General features: G+C 38.5%; 1 pseudogene; it reads right to left on the bottom strand.

Moving 5' to 3' along the window:
• Positions 360–7,153, bottom strand: LOC102163708 (annotated as a pseudogene).

Raw genomic sequence — 7,760 nt, forward strand, 5'->3', positions numbered from 1 at the left:
AAAATGGTTACTTTTATTCATCCCCTTTCAGAGACAAGAAGATATTTTCATTGGCTCTTCACTGGGAGAATCTAGAGATTCCTGGAGATAAACAATCATGAAAATGTGGAGAACCTCCTAAGACTGCACCCACCCCCCAGTTGCTAACTCTCAAGTTAGTCCACAGTTAGCCACCAGCAGTTTGTCACAATTATCATTTAAGTGTTCCTACCTGTTACTGACTCCAGTGACTTCTGCTGAGGGTTAGCTGATCTCTGTTATGATTCTATTTTCTTGTCAGTGATTTTGCAGTATTGGTTTGCCCTGTGATCTGTGAGAGAGGGGAAAAAAAAAAAAAAAGGAACAAAGAGTGTCACTTAACATCCAGTTATATAAAGGGTTAAATCAAAACTCCCTGTAGGGCACCCTGGGGGGAATGGAGGATGGAAAAAACAGGATGAGGACTATTTATCTCAGCTCCTAATATCCAATGTCTGACTTCCAAGAAAAAGGCATAAGGCATGCTAAAGAAATTGAATAAATAACTGAAACTGGGCAAAACCTTATGGCTCTTTCTGTGTTCCCCATTTCTTCTTGGTAGAAAAAAAGGCTTGATTCTTCTAGGACTTCCCTGAGGTCCAAAGAGGAAACTCAAGCAGTAACTAATTAGGGAAGTGAGGGATGCAGAAACAAAGGAAAAGCAGTCAAACAAGAAAAATATGATAGCTTAAAAAATAAGTCAGTGATAAAACAGAGTCCTAGTTCCTCTTCAAGGGATATACACAACAACCTTACATCTTTGCGTTGCTCTGTGGAAAATAAGACCCCACCCAGTGGAGCATAGTGATGACATGCTGACCACAAGCACACAGACCTTAGACTGACTGGAATCAGAAGGCTGATAATAAGATTATAATTCAGATACCTAAAACATCACCCTGTTACCTCATCACCATCCAGTTAGAACAAAGTCCACTATCTGATCACACGTCTTGTAACCTTCACCCCAAATGTTGCCTTTGAAAGCCCTTCCCTGAAAGCCACCAAGGAGTTGGGGTCTTTTGAGCACTAGCTGATCATTCTCTTGCTTGGCACTCTGCAATAAATGCTGTACTTTCCTTCATCACAACCCATTGTCAGCAGATTGGCTTTGCTGTGCATCAGGTGAGCAAACTCTGTTTTTTCACTTTATGGAAACAAAAAGGTACATAAAAACCTTCCCCGCTCTGATTTCCATAGATGGATGTTTCTCAGGCAGCCCTTCCCCCACACACTACCCCCACCCACCATACAGCTACATGATTCATTCCAGGCCATCTTGCTTCCCCCACATGCATCAGTATTTCCCTACTAGGATAGAATTCTGAACTCCTATACTAAAGTACACAAAATACATCAAAGGTGACGGGACCAGAGTGTGTGGCCTGGTTTTCACAGTGTGCAGGATGGAGTCCAGTAATAGGTTTCTTTCTTCACCCAGCCATTTGGGCATCACCTGATGACTTTTCTGATTTTGTCATACACGAAAATGAGAAGAGAGTAGGAGAAGGCATTGAGCCATCAGGTAGATTTAAGGGAATACATGCTCAGAGCAACACCCATTCCAGGGCCATAGAAAAGGAAAACAGCAAGGGCCATCTCTTCAAAGAGGCCACTCTGGCCCATTGTACCACCAAGATATTGACAAAGAAGGCTGTGCAACACCATGGTTTTCCTCTGTTCATAGGTTCACTCCTGCCCATCATTGATCCAGAAGTCATCTCAGTCCACTCAGAGACCCAGCAGGTGAATCAGGACAAAGTCATTCTCAGCTAATGTCCCAAAGTAAGTGAAGAAGCCCCTCAGGGCCTGGATCATACCAATCTGTCCATTTGCCATGCTGATAAGCTGTTCATTCATGAGTTTGTACATTTTAGGCTTTCCAAGCTGTCTCTTCATGATGTCACTCTTAGCTAGCTCATAAGCCAGGCAGATGGCAGAAACCAGGTCCTGTTCATGGTCAGGTCAGTGCAGAGGATGGTGATGGTCCCCAGGGGCAATAACGAATATTAGGAAGGGAGTGATCTCTGGAATGTTCTGGTTAAGGCGTAGGGACAGATTTATTCAAGTTATCACAGATCAGATGACCTTCGCTACTCAAGTCACAATTGAGACAAAGATGTCATCCAAGAGAATCTGTTGGCAACGTGCATAGTTATGTCTGAGCCAGCAATCTCCATAGCAACCCCCATGTCTGCCACTGACACCATCACCAGTTTCAGCCACCATAACATCCTCTCTCCAGCAGCATCCAGAATGATCGATCAGCTTCTGTTGATGTGAGATCCTGGCAAATACAGTCTCAGGGTTGTACTTCAAAATGTCATCCAGTTGCTGGGAGGGCATGTCCTTCAGATCACTTATATGTACCATGCAGGCATTGGCATTTCTCGGGTTCACCTGCTTCACCAGGATGTTAAGGTGGGCAGCAAAGTCTTTTATGGTTTCTTTGACTTCTGAAATGATACCCACACTCTTGGCAATAGCTTTGGATGTGACTGAATGGTTTGGATAACCAATTAATAATCTTTCAAAAGAATTACTGACCAAGATGGTTTCACTGGATTATACAGCACACACCAAACAGAATAAATACAAAGGAAACACGCATAAGTGCAGAATAGTCAAAATGCTGAAAAACAAAGATTAATGAATTCTTAAAAAAAATAAAAATAAATAAATAAAAATAAATAAAAATAAAACCCACCCATTTAAAAAAAAAAAAGAGTCAGAGAAAGGGACATAATATGTACATGGGATCACAAATTCAAAAGGCCACGGACTTATCAGAAACTAAATGGGCAGGTAGTATTATTTCAATATGGATATAACTTGCATTTTCTACTGACTGATGGTATTAAGCCTATACCTATGAGTTGATTACTTGTTCACATACCTTCTTTCATAAATTCTGTAAATCTTTTCCTCACTTTTATTGTTTGTTGTCCTATTTTTGAGAATTAAGAGTTTTATATATATGTAAATATATATAAAAAATTTTTTTCTGGATTCAAGTCCTTTGTTAGATACTATGTATTAAAATAATTTCTCCAAGTCTGTGGCTTGTGTTTTCATTTAAATTTGTCTTTGTAAGAGAAGTTTATAGTTTTTATGACATCAAATTTATTAACTCTCTTTTCTGGTTTAAAGCTATTTCATTCTATTTAAATATGTGTCCAACCCCATTGTTGTGGATGTTTTCTCTTATTTCTTATGGAAAGATTATAGTTTTAGGTTATATGATGAATTATATGCTTTTAGGCTTATAATTTATTTCAAGTAATTTTTAATATGGCATGAGGAAATGGTCAAGGCCCATTTTGGTTCATCGCCATTTTTTTTTTTTTAATTATACCTTTCCCACTAAATTACCTTGGCCTTTTGTCAAAGAACAATTGGCCATATTTTGAGGATTTCTTTCTAGATTCTCTGTTCTGTTCTATTAATCTATATGTCAATCCTTATGCCAATAACATTATCTAAATTTCTTTAAATTTATAGTAAGGCTTGAAATCAAATAGTAAGTGAAATCCTCCAGGACTGTTCTATTTCAGAATTGTTTTGGTTATTCTGGATCGTTTCTGTATTCATAGAGGTTTTATATACAGCTTTTGGATCCCCAATTTCTACAAAAATAAATAAATAATAAATTTAAGAAGCCTGCAGAGGATCTGATTGAGATTACATTGCAACTATACATCAATTGCGGGAGAACTGAGGTACAAATGATATTGTCTCCCAATTCACAAACACGGATTCACTCTCCATCTACTTATATCTTTCTAAAATTTCTCTCAGCAATATTTTGAAATCTTAATTACTAAGTCTTGTACAAATTTTATTAAATTATCCATAACTAGTTCATCATTCGTATGCTATTAAAAGTGCTTTTATTTTATCATCTAATAGTTTATATTATTATGTAGAATACAATTTTTATATTGAGTTCTTTATTCACTCACTTGTAAGTTCTAGTATCTTCTTTTGTAGTGGCCTAAAAATTTTCAGCATACATATTTATGGCATCTTCCTTTAGATCACTGAACATACAGAACATACTAAAGACAGCTTTTTAAATGTCCTTGTCTTCTTATTTCATCATCTCTATCAATTCTTGTTCTGTTTCTATTGGCTTATTTTTCTCCTGGTTATAGGTTATATCCTCTTTATCTGACCAGCAAAAATTTTTACTGGATTCTATGAACTTTACATTACTAAGCACTGGATTCCTCAAAAGAGTATTGGGCTTTGCCTAGAAGGTAGTTAAGGTATTTGGAGATTAGGTTTATTCTTTCAAGGCTTATTTTTAAACTTATTTAAAGTGAGTCCAGAGTACTTTTGAATTTAGTGTAGTTTCATTTTGATGTACTTCTGTGATCCGTGCCTTATGTATTTAATGAGTTCTTCCCACTTTAGATGGAAAATCCTGAGTGTTCCCTATTGCTATGCAAGCTCCAGGAGTTGTTCACCTTACAGATTTCCAGTAATTTCGCTTTCTCTAGAAGTTTTTCTTGTCTAGCTCCTTGGGGTTTTACTCTACACACATGCAAAGTCTTCAACCAAAGATGAAGACAATTATCCACATTTCCAGAATTCTTTCTCTGTATTTCTTCCTCATTTTGCGTCTTTTCCTCAGTAATTCCAGCCACTTTGGCCTCCTTGAACTTTTTTTATTTATGTATTTTGCCACACCTGCAGCATGCTGAAGTTCCCGGGCTAGGGATTGAACCTGTGCCACACAGCAACCAGAGCTACAGCAGTGTCAATGCTGGATCCTTAACCCACTGAGCCACCAGGAACTCCTCCCTGAATGTTGGATCTCTGTCATTTCTACCATGAGAGACTACTAGAGTGTGTCAGAGGTCCACTGCACCGTAGTCCAAATGTATTTTTTTCTTATGATGTAAGTCTCACCTCCTTTGTTTCCCTCATTGCCCCTTTCTCAAAGATTGCAATCCTGTGCTGTTATGTTTTAAAGCAGTTGTTTTTATAATAACTTAGGTTACAGATATTCACAGCAGGAGATCAGTTTTGTACCAGTTTGTCGAACTGGTAGACCGACTTTGGTCTACCTTTTGTTTTTACTAGATTTGGTTATACCCATCATTAATATAATGAAACGAAGCACTAGTTCTATTTTTCTCAAGTTATTTAAGAATGATTAAAGACACTGAAATTATGATCATGGCAGATTTTTAAAAGGGTATTTTCTCTAAGTGAATAATTTTCAACTTAAAAAAAGCCATGGACTGATAGTTTGCACTGTCTTAATGTTTGTTTTATCTGAAAATATTAGATTCTTAGGCATTACAGGTAATATCCTTCTCTTCTCATACCGACACATGCCGTTTAATGCCTAGCCTCTACAAGAAGCTCTGCATTTTCTACTTTCCCTATGATCATTCTTCACTCTGCCCCATGGAGCCATACAATCTAGTGATGAGTTTTTCAGTATCCTGGGAACCATTAGCATCCTCCACCTACTAGATGATTATAGAAAAACCACCCCTGAAGAAGAGTTATCCTAGATATCGTTTGGTTTCTCTTTTAATGTGAGGGTTGAGCTGTTTTCCTTCAATAAACCAGGAACTGAAGAAACAATTGTAAGAAAAAAACAGGACCCTTGCTTTTGTGGATATTATACTCAAATGCAAAAAAGCCATTAATTATCACACAAATAAGTGTGTATTTGGAAGTAGTTACAACTGTTATAAGGAGAAGGGAAAATGTACTATGAGACAATGTAATAGGGAACCCAATACAGTTTGGGGAATTCAAGGAAATCTCAGTGAAATAACTACTGATGTCAAATCTAAAGCTTGAGCAGGGGAGTTCCTGTCTTTGTGCAGTGGAATCAGACTAGGAACCATGAGGTTTCGGGTTCGATCCCTGGCCTCACTCAGTGGGTTAAGGATCTGGCATTGCCATGAGCTGTAGTGTAGGTCACAGATGCAGGTCAGATCTGGCACTGCTGTGGCTGTGGCATAGGCCAGAAGTTACAGCTCTAATTAGACCCCTAGCCTGGGAGCTTCCATATGCCATGGGTGCAGCCCAAAATAAAATAAAATAAAACTTGAGTAGGAATTACGTACGTAGACAAAGGTAATGGTGGAGAGGTGGGGTGAGAGAGCTGACCAGGTAAAGGGTTGCGTCCAGGGCCTAGGTTAGAAAAAGCATGACACATATAACAATATGAAGAAGGTCAGTGTGGCTAAATCGAACCTTGAGGTTATGCTTGTGAGATAGGGAGGAACCTGGCAGTTTATGTTAAACATGTGACTCTTTAGCTTAAAACGACAAGAAAATTATTTCAGGGTTTTAAGTAGGCTAGCAAGTTGATAAGTCTAGGTTATAAAATATTACCATGATTTCAGTATGAGGAAGAGATTGAAAAGAAGCAAGAATGGTTGAAAGAGAATAATTAAAATGTTACTGCAGTACCTAGACAAGAACTAATGAGAAAATGATCTCAAGACTTAGCAGTGAAAAGAGAAAGCAGCAGATAGATTTGAAAGATGTCAGGAGATAAAATCAATAGGATGTGAGTTGTTATTACACGTGGAGGTTGAAAAAAAGCAAAGAGAACGGTGATTTGTAGGATTAACCAGGTGATGATGTCACCAGTGAAGAGATTAAAAAAAAAAAAACAAAACAGGTTACAGTGTTTGGGAACAAGGATGAGGAAGGGCTATGAGTCCAGTTGGGATGTGATAAGTTGAGGATGCACTTGATGCAAGGAATTGTAGGTGCTGGGTAGACAGTTGGGACTGTGGAGCTAGAGCTCAGAGAAGAAGTCAACAAAATGGTAACTGTAGATGAGTATGCCAGTGGGCACAATATAAAGTGTCTGGAGGACACTGCAATGAACCACCCATTTTCCCTTTTAGTGAACTAGTCTTTGCCCCTACTACTGAAACTGCCATTGGCTGAGAGTTTTTTAACTGTCAGCCACCTCAGGAATTACTTTATCTGAAAAGATCATGTCATGCCTATTTCCAGGTTGGTTGACTAATACATGAGATACTATAAAGGCCAGGACATCTTGGCCCAACTCAGGAAAACTGAAAGCCACTTTAGCTTCAGAGCTCCCCATATTGTTGATGGAGGCTATAGTTGGGCTCTCATCACAGCTCATCTTCCCCCTCAAAAACCCCAAGATCCTTCTCTCATCCACAGATATTAATCCTAAGGACACTCCTTAACAGACATACTACATCCTAATTCCAGGGAAACCAACCTTAGTCAGAGTTGAAACAGAAAGAGGTCTAGGACTGAACCTTAAATAAATCCAAAATTTTAGGTCCAGGTAAGGGAAGAAGAACCATAAAGAAGATAGAGAAAATATGATCATATGAATGAAATAAGGAGGCAAGAATGGATGCCACAGATGAAGTGACAAAATGGATGTCACAAAGAAGAAGTTAAAGTAACAATAAAAAAATGTGAACTAAGGGAGTTCCCTGGTGGTCTAGGCACCACCAGGCATCTGGTGGCTAGGACTCAGCAATTTCACTGCTGCTGCCAGGGTTCCATCCCTGGTCTGGGGACTGAGATCTCACATTGAACTGCTTTACACTGGAGCCAAAAAAAATGTGAATTGAAAAATAATATTTATCTGGGTTAGAGATTTTGGTGAGAATTTTTTTCATAACTGTGGAAAACCAAACTTCATTGGGCTGAGAAGGGAATGAGATGTGCAGAAAAGGAGACAGTAAATGCAGGCAATATCCCTGAGAAATTTA

This window comes from Sus scrofa, chromosome 14, assembly GCF_000003025.6.
Source record: "Sus scrofa isolate TJ Tabasco breed Duroc chromosome 14, Sscrofa11.1, whole genome shotgun sequence".
NCBI classification, from domain to species: domain Eukaryota; kingdom Metazoa; phylum Chordata; class Mammalia; order Artiodactyla; family Suidae; genus Sus; species Sus scrofa.